The sequence below is a fragment of the Sminthopsis crassicaudata genome, chromosome 2, assembly GCF_048593235.1.
Source record: "Sminthopsis crassicaudata isolate SCR6 chromosome 2, ASM4859323v1, whole genome shotgun sequence".
NCBI lineage: Eukaryota > Metazoa > Chordata > Mammalia > Dasyuromorphia > Dasyuridae > Sminthopsis > Sminthopsis crassicaudata.
The window spans coordinates 247,974,960-247,996,488 of record NC_133618.1 but is presented as its reverse complement, the minus strand read 5'-3'; the positions used below and the strand labels follow the sequence as shown (position 1 = coordinate 247,996,488).

The window sequence follows — 21,529 nt, the reverse complement described above, 5'->3', positions numbered from 1 at the left end:
ATTATATTTGCTCTTAATGTCTTTCCAATTATTTAAATCTGACTTTATTTTTGTGGCAAGTCTTTTGTAAATTTGTTTATAAGAAATCAAGCCATTTTCCAATTGATAAATGGTGAAAGAATATGAACAGATAATTTTCAGGTGAAGAAATTAAAACAATTTCTAATCATATAAAAAGGTACTCTAAATCACTATTGATCAGAGAAATACAAAGTAAGACAAATTTGAGACACCACTACACACTTCTGAGCTTGACAAAGATGATAGGAAGAGGTAATGATGAATGTTGGAGGGAATATGGGAAAATTGGGACACTGATACATTGTTGCTGAAACTGTGAATGGCTCCAAACATTCTGGAGAGCTATTTGGAACTATGCTTAAAAAGTTATCAAAATGTGCCCACCATTTGATCTAACAGTGTTTCTACTTGGCCAATACCCCAAGAAGATCTTTAAGAAAGTAAAAGGACCAACATGTGCAAAAAATTTTATGACAGCCCCTTTTGTACAGTCAAAAAACTGGAAAGTGAGTGGATGCTCATCAATTGGAGAATGACTGAATAAGTTAAGGTATATTTATGCTATGGATTATTACTGTTCTACACGAAATGATCAGGAGGATGAATACAGAGAGGCCTGAAGGGACTTACATGAGCTGATGCTAAGTAGAGTGAGCAGAACCAGGAGATCCTGTACACAACAACAATCAAATTATATGGGGATCAATTTTGATGGACACAGGTATTTTCAACAATGAGATACTTCAGACCTGTTACAATGATCTTGTGATAATGAGAGCCATCTACAGACAGAGAGAGTACTATGACAAGTAAGGGTTGATTACAACATAGCATTTCACTCGTTTTTCATTGTTTCCTGTCAGACAGGTAATGGATACAGAATAAAATTTTTGGAAGTGGCTAATGTTGGAATGTTGAGGTATTAGCAATGTAAATTAGAATTAGTCTTGGAGGTATTTGCTATCATCATCCCCATTTTGAAAACATAAGATAGGCAGAAGTTAAATGATTTGTCTAACCGACAGTTATTAAATGTGACAGGTCAGATTTGATCTCAAGGTTTTATGACTCCAGACCCAGAATCATTATCTGCAAGTACCATTTATTTCCCTTTAAGCTCAGCTGTCTATCTACTGCTCCTGCTCCTTTACTCGGGTTATGTTTATGCCTATTATGCAGTCCTTCACTCAGTTCTTAGAACCACTACCTTATGATATTTTATTTATTAGTAATATTTCCTCCTTGTCAATTTTTTATAAATATATCTATCTATTCATATCTTGTATTTCTTAGTAGAATTTAAGCCTATTGGTTCTTTTTCACAACGGGTTTGCCGTCAGAACACAGGTGTTGTGAAAACCATCGCTAAACCTCCACAAAAATGGGCAAGGAAAAGACTCACATTAACATTGTCGTCATTGGACATGTAGACTCTGGCAAGTCCACCACTACTGGTCACCTCATCTACAAATGTGGTGGGATTGAGAAGTTCGAGAAGGAGGCTGCTGAGATGGGAAAGGGCTACTTCAAATATGCCTGGGTCTTGGATAAACTGAAGGCCGAACGTGAGCGTGGTATCACTATTGATATCTCCCTATGGAAATTTGAGACCAGCAAATACTATGTGACTATTATTGATGCTCCTGGACACAGAGACTTTATCAAGAACATGATTACAGGCACATCTCAAGCTGACTGTGCTGTCCTGATTGTTGCTGCTGGTGTTGGTGAATTTGAAGCTGGTATCTCAAAGAATGGGCAGACCCGTGAGCATGCCCTTCTGGCCTACACATTAGGTGTGAAACAACTGATTGTTGGTGTAAACAAAATGGATTCCACTGAGCCCCCCTACAGCCAGAAGAGATACGAGGAAATTGTCAAGGAAGTCAGTACTTATATCAAGAAAATTGGCTACAACCCTGATACAGTAGCTTTTGTGCCACTTTCAGGATGGAATGGTGACAACATGCTGGAGCCAAGCTCTAATATGCCTTGGTTTAAGGGATGGAAAGTCACCCGAAAGGATGGGAATGCTAATAGAACTACACTGCTTGAAGCTTTGGATTGCATCCTGCCACCAACTCGTCCAACTGATAAGCCCCTTTGTCTACCCCTCCAAGATGTCTACAAGATTGGTGGCATTGGTACTGTACCTGTTGGCAGGGTAGAAACTGGTGTTCTGAAACCAGGCATGGTGGTCACCTTTGCCCCAGTCAATGTCGCAACTGAAGTAAAATCTGTTGAAATGCACCATGAAGCTTTGAGTGAGGCTCTGCCTGGGGATAATGTTGGTTTCAACGTCAAGAACGTGTCTGTCAAAGATGTCCGCCGTGGTAATGTGGCTGGTGATAGCAAGAATGACCCACCTATGGAAGCTGCTGGTTTCACTGCACAGGTCATTATCCTGAACCATCCAGGCCAAATCAGTGCTGGCTATGCACCTGTTCTGGATTGTCACACTGCTCACATTGCTTGCAAGTTTGCTGAACTGAAGGAGAAGATTGATCGTCGTTCTGGTAAGAAGCTGGAAGATGGCCCTAAATTCCTGAAATCTGGTGATGCTGCCATCGTTGATATGGTTCCAGGCAAGCCTATGTGTGTGGAGAGCTTCTCTGATTATCCTCCTCTGGGTCGTTTTGCTGTTCGTGATATGAGGCATACTGTTGCAGTTGGTGTCATCAAGGCAGTTGACAAGAAGGCTGCTGGAGCTGGCAAGGTCACAAAATCTGCCCAGAAGGCCCAGAAGGCTAAATGAATATTCTGTACAAAACCTGCCACCCCAGTCTTAATCAGTGGTGGAAGAACGGTCTCAGAACTGTTTGTCTCAATTGGCCATTTAAGTTTAATAGTAAAAGACTGGTTAATGATTACAATGCATCGTGAAAGCTTCAGGAGGAAAGGAATGTTTTTGTGGACCATTTGTTTCGTGGCAGTTTTAAGTTATTAGTTTTTAAAATCAGTAATTTTTAAATGGAAACAACTTGACCAAAAATCTGTCACAGAATTTTGAGACCATTAAAACAGTTTAATGCGAAAAAAAAAAAAAAAAGAATTTAAGCCTATTAAAGACAGGAACTAAATTTTTTCATACTTCCCATAAGTAGAACTTACCACCTTGGATAATATAGATTTTTTTCCTTTTTTTTATTTTAATTTTAATTTTATTTTATAATTATAAATTTTTTTGACAGTACATATGCATGGGTAATTTTTTATAACATTATCCCTTGCACTTACTTCTGTTCAGATTTTTTCCCTTCATCCCCCAACCCCCTCCCTCAGATGGCAGGCAGTCTTATACATGTTAAATATATTACAATATATGCTAGATACAATATATGTGTGTAGAACCAAATTTCTTGTTGCACAGGAAGAATTGGATTCAGAAGGTAAAAATAACAGTTTACACTCATTTCCCAGTGTTCCTTTTCTGGATGTAGCTGATTCTGTCCATCATTAATCAATTGGAATTGGATTAGCTCTTCTCTATGTTGAAGATATCCACTTCCGTCAGAATACATCGTCATACAGTATCATTGTTGAAGTGTATAATGATCTTCTGGTTCTGCTCGTTTCACTTAGCATCAGTTGATGCAAGTCTCTCCAAGCCTCTCTGTATTTCTACTGTTGGTCATTTCTTATAGAACAATAATATTCCATAATATTCATATACCATAATTTACCCAACCATTCTCCAATTGATGGACATCCATTCATCTTCCAGCTTCTAGCCACTATGAAAAGGGCTGCCACAAACATTTTGGTACATACAGGTCCCTTTCCCTTCTTTAGTAGTTCCTTGGGGTATAAGCCCAGTAGTAGTATGGCTGGGTCAAAGGGTATGCACATTTTGATAACTTTTTGGGCATAATTCCAGATTGCTCTCCAGAATGGTTGGATTCTTTCACAACTCCACCAACAATGCATCAGTGTCCCAGTTTTCCCACAGCCCCTCCAACATTCATCGTTATTTGTTCCTGTCATCTTAGCCAATCTGACAGGTGTGTAATGATATCTCAGAGTTGTCTTAATTTGCATTTCTCTGATCAATAGTGATTTGGAACACTCTTTCATATGAGTGGAAATAGTTTTAATTTCATCATCTGAAAATTGTCTGTTCATATCCTTTGACCATTTATCAATTGGAGAATGGCTTGATTTCTTATAAATTAAAGCCAATTCTCTGTATATTTTGGAGATGAGGCCTTTATCATAACCTTTAACTGTAAAAATGTTTTCCCAATTTGTTACTTCCCTTCTAATCTTGTTTGCATTAGTTTTGTTTGTGCAGAAACTTTTTAATTTGGTGTAATCAAAATGTTCTCCCTTGGACACAAACTCCTTCCTCCTCCACAAGTTTGAGAGGTAAACCATCCTATGTTCCTCCAATTTATTTATGATTTTGTTCTTTATGCCTAAATCTTGGACCCATTTTGATCTAATTTTAGTATGTGGTGTTAAATGTGGGTCCATGCCTCGTTTCTGTCATAGTAATTTCCAGTTTTCCCAGCAGTTTTTGTCAAATAATGAATTCTTATCCCAAAATTTGGGATCTTTGGGTTTGTCAAACACTAGACACTTTCTGTCACTCTCTCCCCTAAATAGCAAATAATTCAATACATGGGTCTTTTTTTCCTTTTTTATGATCTCTTTGGGAAACAAGTCTAGTAGAAACACTGTTGAAACAAAGGGTATACACAGATTGAGAATCATTTAAGCATAGTTCCATATTGCTCTCCAGAATGGTTGGATCAGTTCATAACTTCATTAACAATGTCCCAATTTTTCCCCTCCAAAATTTATCATTATCTTTTCCTGTCATCTTAGCCAAACTGAGATGTGTTTAGTGATACTCTAGAGTTGTCTGAATGTGCATTTCTATAACCAACAGTGATTTAGAACATTTTTTCATATGACTAGAAATGGTTTTAATTTCTTTATCAGTAAATTGCCTGTTCATATCCTTTCACCATTTATCAATTGGACAATGGGTTGCATTCTTACAGATTTGAATCAATTCTTTATATTTAGAAATGAGACCTTTATCAGAACTTTTAGTTGTATTGTTTTTTGCAGTTTACTGCTTCCCCTCTAATTTTGTATGCATTGGCTTTGTTTGCACAAAAACCTTTTTAATTTAATATAATCAATATTATCACTTTTGCATCCCATAATGTATTTTAGTTCTACATTGGCCACAAATTTCTTCTTTCTCCACAGACCTAATTTTTGTTCTTCTAAGTTGCATATGATATCACTAAGTCTAGAACATGAACCCATTTCAACCTTATGTTGACATAGAATGATAAGTATAGGTCAATGTTTAGTTATGCCATACTAATTTCCAATTTTTCCAACAATTTTTGTCAAATAGTGAGTTCTTATCTCAGAAGCTGGAGTTTTGGGGTATGGCAAACATCATATTACTATAGTCATTGCCTATTGTGTCTTGTGAACCTAACTTATTTCATTCATTGACTTCTCTGTGTCTTAGATAATACCAAATGGCTTTGGTGACCGCTGCTTTTTAATATAGTTTTAGGTCTGGTACAATGAGGCTACTTCATTTGCAGTTAAAAGTTTTATTTTCCTTAAGATTCTGACCTTTTGTATTTCCAGATGAACTTTGTTATTTTTTCTAGCTTTGTAAAAATCATTTCTTGGGAGTTAGATATGACACCGAATAAACATATTAATTTAAGTAGAATGATTGTTTTTATTATATTAGTTTGGGATATCCATGAGCACATGATATTCTTCAAATTGATTGGATTTAACTTTATTTGTTTGGAAAATATTTTGTATTTGTGTTCATATAGTTTCTGACTTTCTCCTTGTAGGTAGACTCCTAAATATTTTATATTATCATCTACAGTTACTTAAAATATAATTTCTCTTTGTATTTCTTGCTGTTGGACTTTGTTGATCTGAGATAAGGATAGCTACCCCTGCTTTTTTGGCTGTACCTGAAGCATAATAGGCTCTAATCCAATCTTTTACCTTTACTCTGTATGTATCTCCCTGCTTTAAGTGTGTTTCCTGTAGACAACATATTGTAGGGTTCTGATTTTTGATCCAGTCTGCTATCCGTCTCCATTTGATGGGAGAGTTCATCCCATTTACATTTACAGTTAAAATTACTAATTCTGCATTTCCTGCCATCATATTATCCTCAGATTATGCTTTTTCCCTTGACACCCCTGATCCCCTTCACCGATATTTAATTTATAGACCCCACTTTTGACGTGCAGCCTTCCCTTTTTTTAGTATCCCTCCCCCGACCTCCAAGTCCCTTCACTTATTCTCCTTTTCCTTTTACCTTTTCCTCTCCCCCCTTTTAATGAGGTGAGAGAAAATTCTCTGAAAAACAAACATGTCAATTATTTACTCTTTGAGCCTCTTCTGATGAGAGTAAGATTTACACAATGATTCTCCTCGTCACTAAATTCCCTCAGATATGGTGTATTTTCTTTTTTTCCTTTTTATTTTTTTATTTTTTTAAGATTTCTTTTTTTCATAATTATATATATTTTATAATATTATCCCTTATATTCATTTTTCCAAATTATCCCCCCCTCCCTCTAGTCCCTCCCCCCAATGACAGGCAATCCCATACATTTTACATGTGTTACAATATAACCCAGATACAATACATGTGTGTAAATACCATTTTCTTGTTGCACAATAAGCATTAGATTCCGAAGGTACATGTAACCTGGGCAGACAGATATTAGTGCTAACAATTTACATTCACTTCCCATTATTTCTTCTCTCGCTGTAGCTACCTCTGTCCATCATTGATCATCTGGAAGTGAGTTGGATCTTCTTTATGTTGAAGATTTCCACTTCCATCAGAATACATCCTCATACAGTGTTGTTGTTGAAGTGTACAGTGATCTTCTGGTTCTGCTCATTTCACTCAGCATCAGTTGATGTAAGTCTCTCCAAGCCTCTCTGTATTCCTCCTGGTGGTCATTTCTTACAGAGCAATAATATTCCACAACCTTCATATACCATAATTTACCCAATCATTCTCCAACTGCTTCTCGCTACAACAAAAAGTGCTGCCACAAACATTTTGGCACATACAGGTCTCTTTCTGCTCTTTAGTATTTCTTTGGGATATAAGCCCAGTAGTAGTACTGCTGGGTCAAAGGGTATGCACAGTTGATAACTTTTTGGGCATAGTTCCAAATTGCTTTCCAGAATGGCTGGATTCTTTCACAACTCCACCAACAATGTATCAGTGTCCCAGTTTTCCCACATCCCCTCCAACATTCATCATTATTTGTTCCTGTCATCTTGGCCAATCTGACAGGTGTGTAGTGGTATCTCAGAGTTGTCTTAATTTGCATTTCTCTGATCAGTAGTGATTTGGAACACTCTTTCATGTGAGTGGATATAGTTTCAATTTCTTCCTCTGAGAATTGTCTGTTCATATCCTTTGACCATTTATCAATTGGAGAATGGTTCGGTTTCTTATAAATTGGGGTCAGTTCTCTATATATTTTGGAAATGAGACCTTTGTCAGAACCTTTGCTTTTAAAAATATTTTCCCAATTTGTTACTTCCCTTCTAATCTTGTTTTCATTAGTATTGTTTGTACAGAAACTTTTTAGTTTGATATAATCAAAATCTTCTATTTTGTGATCAATAATGTTCTCTAGTTCTCCTCTGGTCATAAATTCCTTCCTCCTCCACAAGTCTGAGAGGTAGACTATCCTCTGTTCCTCTAATCTATTTATTATGTCACTCTTTATGCCTAAATCATGGACCCATTTTGATCTTATCTTGGTATATTGTGTTAAGTGTGGATCCATATCTAATTTCTGCCATATTAATTTCCAGTTTTCCCAACAGTTTTTAAGTTTTTAAGATTCACACAATGATTCTCCCCCTCACTAAATTCCCTCAGATATGGTGTATTTTCTATGATTCTTCCTGGGATGTAGTTTCCCTCTATTTATCATTCCTTCACCTTTTTCTGAAACGACCTCCTTCCCTTTACTACACCCCCCTTTTTTTCTTTCATATCAGTAAAATCAAATTATTCATGAGTACTTTCTATATACCCACAACAGAGTTACAATTCTCAAGGGTTCTGTGTACCTTTTTCTGTTTCTCTTCAGTCTTGTGGATGTAGATCAAATTTTTTGTTTAAGTCTGGTTTTTTTCTTAGAAACATATAGAATTCCTCTATTTCATTAAATGACCATCTTCTTCCATTGAAAAAGATGCTAAACTTAGCTGGGTAGTTCATTCTTGGTTGCAGTCCTTGATCTTTTGCCTTTCGGAATATCAGGTTCCAGGCCCTTCTATCTTTTAATGTGGAGGCAGCCAGATCTTGGGTGACCCTTATTGTGGCACCTTGGTATTTAAATTGTTGTTTTGTAGCTGCTTGCAGGATTTTCTCCTTTGTGTGGTAATTCTGCAGCTTAGGCACAATATTCCGTGGTGTTCTTTTTTTAGGGTCTTTTTCAGAAGAAGTTCGATGAATTCTTTCGACATCTACTTTCCCTTCTGTTTCTATTATCTCTGGACAGTTCTCTTTGATAATTTCCTGTAAAATAAAATCTAGGCTCTTTTTTGGTCATAGTTTTCGGGAAGTCCAATGATCCACAGATTCTCTCTCCTAGATCTATTTTCCAGGTCTATAGATTTTCCCAGTAAGTATTTGGCATTATTCTCCAGCCTTTCATTTTTTTTTTTTTTGTTTTGTTTGACTGATTCTTGGGTTCTCTGTGAATCATTCATTTCTATTTGTTCCATCCTGAATTTTAAGGTTTTATTTTCTTCATTCACAGTTTTTATTTCTTTTTATAACTGCCCAGTTTCATTTTTAAATGAATTATTTTGCTATATTGAATTTTTTCCATTTCCCTAATTTTTTTGAGAATTATTTTCTTTTTCTAATTCAGAAATTCTATTTTCTTGAGACTTTTTTGTCTTTTCCTATTCAGAAATCCTACTTTCCTGTGATTTTTTAACCTTTTCTAATTCTCAAATTTTGTTTCCCTGCATCTCCTGTGAATTCTTTGTTTTTTCCAACTCCAATTTCTGAACGTTGTTATTCCCTATCATAGCTTCCCTTTCCTTTCCCCATTTTGCTTCAAACTCTCTTAGTTTTTTAATAGTCTCTTCGAGGAGAGAGTTATGTGATGGGGGGCAGGTATCGTTCCCCTTTAGGTTGTTATTTGCTGACCCTCTGCTGTTAACTTCCTTGGGGTTGAATACCCGCTCTTTCTCTGTGTAGAATGAGTCAATAGTTCTTTCTGGCTTCTTGGTCATGATTAAAAAAATCTTTTGGGGTCTGTCCCTGGGGTAGGAAATTATTTATTTATTTCTTTACCAGCTTCCTCCCAGACTGGATGGATGCAGCGGCTCCTGCGCCTGAGCTAAGAAAGAGCTCTGGGAGAGAGAGTTCCCCACCCCCTCCCTGGAGGTGCCTCACTGGTGATCCGCAGGATTGTGTTGTGAGGGCGCTGTGTCATAGGGCTTCCATGAAGTTTGAGATTGAACAGTAAAGGTGACACAAAGCCCAGCCTATGCGTCCTGGTGGGGCGTGGATGTCAGCAGCAGGTGAAGTGAAATGCCCCTGCACTCAAACTGGAAGTGTCTTCCAGAAACCTTGGTCCCTAGTTCAAAGGTTCTGCTTCTCTGGGACTTCTGGGGCTGAGTTCCACAGCCTCCAGCTGAGCCAGGCACTATGTGTTGCCTTGAGCCGTATCCACCCACTTCTCAATCTCTTATCTACTCACAGGTGAGAGCTAGGACAGCCTATGTCGACCGCACCCACAGTGCTGAGATCTGCTGAGTCACCTCAGGGATCGGGAAGATCCAATCTCTGGCTTTAATTTTTTTTTTTTTTTTTTAAAGTGGCTTAGATTTCTCTTCTGAACTGCTGTTTTATAAGCAGAGAAGAGCTAACAGTTTGTGCCAGATTCTTCTATCTCAGTGGCTTCTCTAATCCCAGAGCCCTCCCCAGCGCGATTGGTTCAGTGTGCCAGCACCCAACTGTCTGTGCTGGCCTCTCTTCTTCCTCCCCTGGGAACTGATCTTTCCTGTCGAAACTCCAGATTCTCTTCCTCTGGTAAGTCATGCTTCCAGTCCTTGTGGTATCTATCAGTCCAGCGCTATTTTTGAGTCTGATTTATCTAATTGGTTGTGAGGAAATAAGGACGTTCACAGAGTCATGTGTATCTTCTCCGCCATCTTGGCTCCGCCCCCAATAAGCTGAATCATCTCATTGTTGAAGATAGTCATGTCCATTAGAATTGATCATCATGTAGTATTTTTATTGCCATTTAAAATGATCTCTTGGTTCTGTTCATTTCACTTAGCATCGGTTCGTGTAATTCCTTGCAGGCCTTTCTGAAATCACCATATATTTTATTTACATATGCATAAATATATATACATATATATATATATGTGTGTGTGTGTGTGTGTGTGTGTGTGTGTGTGTGTGTGTGTGTGTTCACAATTCTATCAACAATGTCTCAGTATCATAGTTTTCCCACATTCCTTCCAACATTGATCATTATCATTTCCTATCAGCTTAACCAATCTGACAGATGTGTAGTAGTATCTCAGAGTTTTCTTAATTTGCATTGCTATGACTAATGGTGATTTGGAGCACATTTTCATATGACTACAAATAATTTCAATTTCTTCATTTGAAAATTGTCTGTTCATACATATCCTTTGACCATTTATCAAGTGAATTCTTGAATTCTTATAAATTTGAGTGAATTATATATATATATATATATATATATATATATATATATATATATATATTAGAAATGAAGTCTTTATCAGAACTTTTGTATGTAAAACTGTTTTCCTAGTTCATTGATTCCCTTTTAATCTTATCAGCATTATTTTTTGTACAAAACCTTTTTAAACTTAATATAATCACAATTACTATTTTGTGATCAATAATGATCTCTATTTAATCTTTATTCACAAATTCCTTCCTCTTCCTCAGATCTGAGATGTAAACTATCCTTTGTTCTTTAATGTTTACATAATATCATTCTTTATGTCTAGATCATGAACATATTTTGACTTTTTCTTGGTATATGGTATTAGGTGTGGGTCTATGCCTATGTTCTGCCATAGCAGTTTCCAATTTTCCCAGAAGTTTTTGTCAAATAGTGAATTATTTTCTCAACTTCTGGGGTCTTTGGATTTTTCAAACACTAGATTCTTCTATTCATTGACTATTTTGGGAACCTAAGCAATTCCACTGATAAACTTCTCTATTTCTAAGCCAGTACCAAATGGATTTAATGACTGGTGCTTTATAATATCATTTTAGATATGCTACAGCTAGACCACTTTCATTTGATCTTTTTTTTTTCATTAGTTCCCTTTAAATTATTGACCTTTTTGGGTTTTTTTTAGATGAATTATGTTATTTCTTCTAGGTCAGTAAAAGTTTCTTGGGAGTTTGATTGGTGTAGCACTAAATAAATATATTATTTCAGTATTGTCATCTTTATTATCTTTCCTCGATCTATCCAAGTACACTTGGTGTTTTTCTAATTGTTTAGATCTGACTTTATTTGTGTGGAAAGTATTTTGTATTTTTGCTCTTATAGGTCCTGACTTTTCCTTGGCAGATAGATTCCCAAATAATTTACACTATCAATAGTTATTTTGAATAGAATTTCTCTTTGTATCTGTTACTTTTGGATTTTGTTAGTGATGTATAAAAATGCTGTTGGTTTATGTAGATTTATTTTATATCCTGCAACTTAGCTAAAATCGTGGATTATTTCTAATAAAATTTTAGTTGATTCTCTAAGATTGTCTAATATACCATCATATTATCTGCAAAGACTGATAATTTGGTTTCCTCGTTACCTACTCAAATTCCTTTAATCTCTTTTCTTCCTCTTATTGCCAAAACTAGCATTTCTAATACAATATTGAATAGTAATGGTGATAGTGAGCAACCTTATTTCACTTTTGATTTTATTGGGAATGGTTCCAGATTATCCCCATTACATGTGATGCTTCCTGGTTGTTTTAAACAGATGCTACTGACTATTTTAAGGAGTCATTTATTCTACACTCTCTAGTGTTTTTAATAGGAATGGATGTTCGATTTTTTCAAATTTTTTTTTCTGCATTTATTGAGATAATCATATGATTTTTGTTAGTTTGGTTATTGATAGTCAATTATGCTAATAGTTTTCCTAATATTGAACCAACTCTGCATTCCTAATATAAATCCTACTTGCTCTTGGTGTATAATCCTGGGGATGATTATATTTAATCTCTCTGCTAATATTTTGTTTAAGATTTTTTTTGCATCAATATTCATTAGGAATATTGGTCTATATTTTTCTTTCTCTGTTTTTATCATACTTTCTTTAGGTATCAGTACCATGTCTGTGTCATAAAAGGAGTTTGGCAGGAGTCCTTCATTCCCTATTTTTTCAAATAGTCTATATAATATTTGAGTTAATTGTTCTTTAAATGTTTGGTAGATTTCACATGTAAATCCATCAGATCCTGGGGATTTTTTTTCTTAGGGAGATGATTAATAGCTTGTACTATATCTTTCGCTAAAATGGGATTATTTAAGTAATTTATTCCCTCTTCTGTTAATTTGTGCACTCTATATTTTTGTAGGTATTTTTCATTTCACTTAGATTGTCAAATTTATTGGCATAAAGTTGGGCAAAGTAATTGCTAATTATTGCTATAATTTTCTCTTCATTGGTGGAAAGTTCTCCATTTTAATTTTTGACACTAACAATTTGATTTTCTTCTTTCCTTTTTCTAATCAAATTAAGTAAATGTCCATTTTGTTGTTGTTTTTTTTTTAAACAACTCTAGTTTTATTTATTAATTCAATAACCTTTTTTGTTTCAATTTTATTGATCTCTCCTTTTATTTTTAGTATTTCAAGTTTGGTATTTGATTATGGATTCTTAATTTATTCTTTTTCTAGCTTTTTTAGTTGCAAGTCAAATTCATATATCTTCTCTTTCTGTATTTTATGCAAGTAAGTCCTAGAGATATAAAATTTCCCCAATATACTGCTTTGGCTGCATCCCACGAATTTTTGTATGTTGTGTCATTATAATCATTCTTTTCGAAGAAATTATTGATTGTGTATACAATTTGCTGTTTCACCCATTCATTGTTTAGGCTGAGATTATTTAGTTTCCAATAATTTTTTTTCTTTTTTTCCATTGCCTTTTTATTGAACTTAATTTTTATTGCATCATGATCTGAAAAAAATGCATTTACCTATTTCTGCCTTTCTGCATTTGATTTTGGTATCTTTATGTCCTAATAAATGGTCACTTTTTGTATAGGTTTCATGAACTGCATCGAAGAAAGTATACTTCTTTCTGTCTCCACTCAATTTTCTCCAAAGATTTGTCATATCCAGAATTTTTAGTATTCTATTTGCCTCTTTAACTTCTTTCTTATTTATTTTATGATTTTATTTATCTAGTTCTGAGTGATCAAAATTGACATCTTCCAGTATTATAGTTTTGCTATTTTTTTCTTCCTTTTTTAAAAATAATTTTTATTTACCAGATATATGCATGGGTAATTTTACAGCATTGACAACTGCCAAACCTTTTGTACTAATTTTCCCCTTCTTCCCCCTCTCCCCCCACAGATGGCAAGTTGACCAATACATATTCGATATATTAAAGTATAAATTACATAAAATATATGTATACATGACCAAACAGTTGTTTTGCTGTCCAAAAAAGAATTGGACTTTGAAATAGTGTACAATTAGCCTGTGAATAAAATCCAAAATGCAGGCAGACAAAATTAGAGGGATTTGGAATTCTATTTAGAGGTTCATAGTCATCTTGAAGAGTTCTTTTGCTGGATGTAGCTTGTTCAGTTCATTACTGCTCTATTGGAACTGATTTGGTTCATCTCATTGTTGAAGAGGGCCACGTCCATCAGAATTGATCATCATAAAGTATTGTTGTTGAAGTATACAACGGTCTCCTGGTCCTAGCCTTGGCAACAAGAGTCGAAAAAGAGATTAAAGGAATTAGAGTAGGTAATGAGGAAACCAAAGTATTACTCTTTGCAGATGATATTATGGTATACTTAGAGAATCCTAGAGATTCAACTAAAAAGCTATTAGAAATAATTCACAACTTTGGCAAAGTTGCAGAATACAAAATAAATCCACATAAATCATCAGCATTTTTATACATCACCAACAAAATCCAACAGCAAGAGATACAAAGAGAAATTCCATTCAAAATAACTGTCAATAGTATAAAATATTTGGGAATCTATCTACCAAAGGAAAGTCAGGAATTATATGGGCAAAATTACAAAACACTTTGCACAAAAATGAAGTCAGATATAAATAATTGGAAAGACATTAAGTGTGTTGGTATAGGCCGAGTGAATATAATAAAGATGACAATACTCCCAAACTAATCTATTTATTTAGTGCTATACCAATCAGATTCCTAGGAAACTACTTAATGACCTAGAAAAAATAACAACAAAATTCATATGGAAGAACAAAAGGTCGAGAATTTCAAGGGAATTAATGAAAAAAAAAAGTCAAATGAAGGTGGCTTCACTGTACCTGATATAAAGCTATATTATAAAGCAGCAGTCACCAAAACCATTTGGTACTGGCTAAGAAATAGACTAGTTGATCAGTGGAATAGGTTAGGTTCATAGGACAAAATAGTGAGCAACTATCTAGTGTTTGACAAACCCAAAGATACCAACTTTTGATATAAGAATTCATTATTTGACAAAAACTGCTGGGAAAACTGGAAATTAGTATGGCAGAAATTAGGCAAGGACCCACTTACATGAACTGATGCTGAGTGAACTGAGAAGAACCAGGAGATCATTATATACTTCAACAATAATACTATGTGAGGAAGTGGATATCTTCATAAAGAGAAGATCTAATTCAGTTCCAATTAATCAATATGGATAGAATCAGCTACACCTAGAGAAGGAACACTGGGAAATGAGTGTAAACTGTCTGTATTTTTGTTTTTCTTCCCAGGTTATTTTTATCTTCTGAATCCAATTTTTCCTGGGCAAAAAGAAATTACATTCTGCACACATATATTATATCTAGGATATACTATAACACATTCAACATGTATGGGACTGCCTGCCATTAGGTTAGTGGGTGGAGGGAAGGAGGGGAAAATGCAGAACAGAAGAGAGTGCAAGGTATGATGTTGTAAAAAATTACCCATGAATACATACTGTCAAAAAAGTTATGATTATAAAATTATTTTAAAAAAACAGCAGGAATAATCAGATTCTTTAACACAAAATGAGACTATTATAGGAGTTTAAAATTTACAGGAACTATTGGATTCCTGGCACATGAATTAATTGACAATAGATTCCTTTTGGACTATTTCTAGGACTTATGGATATGAATAATTCCTCATGTGTTATGTTACTATGTGTTTATATAATTTATGTAATTATGTGTAATACTTCCCATATTGATGGATTTATGTATACTTGTTTCAAGTGAGTCCCTTCAGAAACCCGCTAATCTGATTTGATTTCCCATTTCCTTTGATGTTTTCATCTCCCTCAGAAGTCAGGGAAGATGTGACCACCTCTTTTTATGATGTTTTTCACTTCTTTTCTGAACAGTCAAGGAAGGAGGGATTGCCTTCTTTTTGGGGGGGTTCTCATCTCCTTGAAAATCAAGGAGGTCATAACCACCCTATGTTTTAAATCAAAAGAAAGGGGGAGATGTTAGGATTCTTAAGGTGTGAAGTCACTGGAATGGATATAATTATCTAATGGTTCAGTATGATTGATCTGATCCTACAAGGAGATGTTATGGGCCAGAACTTGAAACAAGGTATTGAGTGGAATTAAGAAAACAATGATTAAATCTAATTTAGCATTGATTTAATCCTACAACAAATAATGGTTTCCTATTGATGAAATGATTGGTGTATACTTAGTGTGCACCATATAAGGAGGAAGTTCTCAGGGCCAAGGAGGACTTTGGGAAAACTTCTTGGGAGATTCAGAGTGAAGATTCATTCCCTCTTCAATTTTTGTGTTTGCTGGAGACATTTGGATAAGAGTTCTCAGCAATCAAGGAGAGATAGGCCTCTAAGAAAGCTAACCAGGCACAGAAAAAGATTCAGGATTTTGAAGGACACAATAAAGGATCCAGACTTTAACTCCTGGTTGCATTTTGGGATTATTGGAACTGAACTGAAACTAAGGTTGCCTCCACAACCTCTCCAAGAAACCTATCCCCAAGAGAACGATTACAATTTAGAGAAACAGAACATTACAGGTGATTTCCTGAAAAATATTGTCTAGGCTCTTTTTTTCTTCATGGTTTCCAAGTAGTCCAAAATATTTAGATTGTCTCTGCTAGATCTATTTTGCAGTTCAGTTGTTTTCCCGATTAGGTATTTTACTCCCCCTCTTTTTTTTCTTTTGCTTGACTGATTCTTATTTTCCTATTGAGTCATTAATTTGCATTTGTTCAGTTCTGAATTTTAATGAATTGTTTTATTTGTTTGTTTGTTTCTTTATTGTTACTTTTTGTATTTCCCCAATTGAATTTTTAAATGAGATGTTTTATTCTGTGGATTTTTTTCCATTTCCCAAATTCTGTTTTTAAGGAATTATCTTGTTTTTCCCTTTAATAATTTCTCTTTTTCAAGGAAGTATTTTCTTTATCTGGTTCACAAATTCTGTTTTTCAGGGAGTTATTTTTTTTTTCCATTTTATCAAATCTATCTTTTAATGAGTTATATGGCTTTTCCAAACCCACTTGCAAAGTTTTCATTTCCTTTCCCCATTTTTCATCTAGTTCTCTTTAAGATCCTTTTTAAAAATTTCTTCTAAGAGATCTTTGTGTGATGTGTACCAGGTTATAGCCCCTTTTGCATCTTCATCTGGAGATGATCTGTTTTTCCTCAGGGTTTGAAATCTGTTCTTCCCTTTCACCATAAAAGCTATCTATGGTCAGAGTTGTTTTTACTTTTTTTTTTTTATTACTCATTAAAAAAATTAAGGTCTGGGGGGCGGAGCCAAGATGGCGGAGAAGAAACACACGACTCAGTGAACGTCCTCACTCCCTCACAACCAATTAGATAAATTAAGTCTCAAAATTAGCTCAGGACTGATAGATACCACAAGGACTGGAAGCACGACTTACCAGCTGAAGAGAATCTGGAGTTTCAACAGGAAAGGTCAGTTCTCAGGGGAGGAATAAGAAAGACCAGCACAGACGGTGGGGTAGGGGCACACTGCGCCCATTGTGCTGGGAAGGGCTCTGGGATCAGAGAAGCCACTGAGGTAAAGGAATCTGGCACAGGCTGTTAGCTCTTCTCTGCTAATTATTTAGCAGTTCAGAAGAGAAAGCCAAAATATTTTAAAACTCAGATTAGATTTTCCCCGATCCTGGGGGGTGACTCAACAGACTCGGCACCAGGGGGTGTGGCCTCAGCTACCACCTGAGAATAGTTAAGAGACTGACAAGTGGGTGGATACGGCCCAAGGCAACACTGCCTAGCTTAGCTGGAGGGAGTGGAACTCAGCTCCAGGAAGTCCCAGAGAAGCGGAACCTTTGAACTAGGGACCGCGGTTTCTGGCAGACACTTCCAGTTTGAGCGCAGGGGCTTCTCACGTCACCTGCTGCAGACATTCACTCCCCACCCGGACACATAGGCTGGGCTTCCTGCAGTCTTCACTATTCTACGCCCTCGAAGCACAGTAGTGCTAATCACCTCTGAGGCACCTCCAGGGAGGGGGTGGGGAACTCTCTCCCAGAGCTCTATCTTAGCTAAGGCGCAGGAGCCGCTTCATCCATCCGGTCTGGGAGGAAGCTGGTAAAGAAGTAAATAATTTCCTACCCCAGGGACAGACCCCAAAACATTTTTTAAGTATGAGCAAAAAAGCTAGAAAAACTATAGATTCCTTCTATACAGAGAAAGAGCGGGTATCCAACCCTGAGGAAGTTAACAGCAAAGATTCAGAAGATAACAACCTAAAGGGGAACGATTCCTGCCCCCCATCACATAACTCTCTCCTAGAAGAAGCTCTTAAAAAATTGAGGGAGATCGAAGAAAAATGGGGAAAAGAAAGGGAAGTTATGATAGAGAATAACAACGTCCTGAAATTGGAGTTGGAAAAAATAAAGAATTCACAGGAGATGCAGGGAAACAAAATTAGTGAATTAGAAAAGGTTAAAAAAACACAGGAAAGTAGGATTTCTGAATTGGAAAAGATAAAAAAGTCTCAAGAAAATAGAATTTCTGAATTGGAAAAAGAAAATAATTCTCAAAAAAAAAATTAGGGAAATGGAAAAAAATTCAATAGAGCAAAATAATTCAGTTAAAAACGAAATTGGGCATTTACAAAAAGAACTAAAAACTGTGAAAGAAGAAAATAACTGCTTAAAAGTCAGGATGGAACAAATAGAAATGAATGATTCACAGAGAACCCAAGAATCAGTCAAACAAAACAAAAAAAATGAGAAGCTGGAGAACAACGTCAAATACTTACTGGGAAAATCTATAGACCTAGAAAATAGATCTAGGAGAGATAATCTGCGGATCATTGGACTTCCAGAAAACTATGACCAAAAAAAGAGCCTAGATTCTATTTTACAGGAAATTATCAAAGAGAACTGTCCAGAGATAATAGAAACAGAAGGGAAAGTAGATGTGGAAAGAATTCATCGAACTCCTTCTGAAATAGACCCTAAAAAAAGAACACCACGGAATATAGTGGCTAAGCTGCAGAATTACCACACAAAGGAGAAAATCCTGCAAGCAGCTAGAAAAAAACAATTTAAATACCAAGGTGCCACAATAAGGGTCACCCAAGATCTGGCTGCCTCCACATTAAAAGATAGAAGGGCCTGGAACCTGATATTCCGTAAGGCAAAAGATCAAGGACTGCAACCAAGAATGAACTACCCAGCTAAGTTTAGCATCTTTTTCCATGGAAGAAGATGGTCATTCAATGAAACAGAGGAATTCTATATGTTTCTAAGAAAAAAACCAGACTTAAACAAAAAATTTGATCTACATCCACAAGACTGAAGAGAAACAGAAAAAGGTACACAGAACCCTTGAGAACTGTAACTCTGTTGTGGGTATATAAAAAATACTCAAGGATAATTTGATTTTACTGATATAAAAGAAAAAAAGGGGGGTGTAGTAAAGGGAAGGAGTGATAAAAAGAGGGAAACTACATCCCAGGAAGAGACATAGAAAATACACCATATCTGAGGGAACTTAGTGAGGGGGAGAATCATTGTGTGAATCTTACTCTCATCAGAAGAGGCTCAAAGAGTAAATAATTAACATATTTGTTTTTCAGAGAATTTTCTCTCGCCTCATTAAAAGGGGGGAGAGGAAAAGGGAAAAGGAAAAAGAGAATAAGTGAAGGGACTTGGAGGGAGGGGGGAGGGATCCTAAAAAAAAAAAAAAAAAAAAAGAGGGAGGGTTGCGCGTCACAAGGGGGGTCGGTAAATTAAATATCGGGGAGGGGGATCAGGGGGGTCAAGGGAAAAAAGCATAATCTGGGGATAATATGATGGCAGGAAATACAGAATTAGTAATTTTAACTGTAAATGTAAATGGGATGAACGATCCCATCAAACGGAGACGGATAGTAGATTGGATCAAAAAGCAGAACCCTACAATATGTTGCCTACAGGAAACACACTTAAAGCAGGGAGATACATACAGAGTAAAGGTAAAGGGTTGGAACAGAGCCTATTATGCTTCAAGTAAAGCCAAAAAAGCAGGGGTAGCTATCCTTATCTCAGATCAAGCAAAAGCAGAAGTAGATCTCATTAAAAAAGATAAGGAAGGAAACTATATCCTGCTGAAAGGTAGCATAAATAATGAAGCCATATCAATACTAAACATATATGCACCAAGTGGTATAGCATCTAACTTTCTAAAGGAAAAGTTAAGAGAACTGCAAGAAGAAATAGACAGTAAAACTATAATAGTGGGAGATCTCAACCTTGCACTCTCAGATTTAGACAAATCAAACCACAAAACAAACAAGAAAGAAATTAAAAAAGTAAATAGAACATTAGAAAAACTAGGTATGATAGACCTTTGGAGAAAACTGAATGGCAATAGGAAGGAATATACTTTCTTCTCAGCAGTTCATGGATCCTATACAAAAATTGACCATATACTAGGACATAAAGATCTCAAAATTAAATGTAGGAAGGCAGAAATAATAAATGCCTTCTTCTCAGATCACAATGCAATAAAAGCTACATTCAGTAAAAAGTTAGGGGTAAATAGACCAAAAAGTAATTGGAAACTGAATAATCTCATCTTAAAGAATGACTGGGTGAAAGAGCAAATTATAGAAACAATTAACAATTTCACCCAAGATAATGATAATGATGAGACATCATATCAAAATCTTTGGGATGCAGCTAAAGCGGTAATAAGGGGAAATTTTATATCTTTAGAGGCTTATTTGAAGAAAATTGAGAAAGAGAAGATTAACGAATTGGGCTTACAACTTAAAAGGCTAGAAAAAGACCAAATTATAAACCCCCAACCAAAAATTAAACTCGAAATACAAAAATTAAAAGGAGAAATCAATAAAATTGAAAGTAAAAAAACTATTGAATTAATAAATAAAACCAAGAGTTGGTTTTATGAAAAAGCCAATAAAATAGATAAACCTTTGGTAAATTTGATCAAAAAAAAGAAAGAGGAAAATCAAATTGATAGTCTTACAAATGAAAAGGGGGATCTTTCCACCAATGAAGAGGAAATTAGAGAAATAATAAGGAGTTACTTTGCCCAACTTTATGCCAATAAATTTGATAACTTAAGTGAAATGGATGACTTCCTCCAAAAATATAGGCTCCCTAGATTAACAGAGGAGGAGATAAATTGCTTAAATAGTCCCATTTCAGAAAAAGAAATAGAACAAGCTATTAATCAACTCCCCAGGAAAAAATCCCCAGGGCCAGATGGATTCACATGTGAATTCTACCAAACATTTAAAGAACAATTAGCCCCAATGTTATATAAATTATTTGAAAAAATAGGGGATGAAGGAGTCCTACCAAACTCCTTTTATGACACAGACATGGTACTGATACCTAAACCTGGTAGATCGAAAACTGAGAAAGAAAATTATAGACCAATCATCTTAATGAATATTGATGCTAAAATCTTAAATAAGATATTAGCAAAAAGACTTCAGAAAATCATCTCCAAGATAATACACTATGATCAAGTAGGATTTATTCCAGGAATGCAGGGCTGGTTTAATATTAGGAAAACTATTAATATAATTGACCATATTAATAATCAAATTAATAAGAACCATATGATCATCTCAATAGATGCAGAAAAAGCATTTGACAAAATCCAACATCCATTCCTACTAAAAACTCTTGAGAGTATAGGAATAAATGGATTATTCCTTAGAATAATCAGGAGTATATATTTAAGACCATCAGTAAGCATAATATGCAATAGAA

At 35.4% G+C, this 21,529-nt stretch overlaps 1 pseudogene; it reads left to right on the top strand.

Annotated features, from left to right (window-relative positions):
- The first annotated feature begins 1,352 nt into the window (after positions 1-1,352).
- LOC141555678 (elongation factor 1-alpha 1 pseudogene) lies at positions 1,353-3,070 on the top strand (annotated as a pseudogene).
- Positions 3,071-21,529: the final 18,459 nt, after the last annotated feature.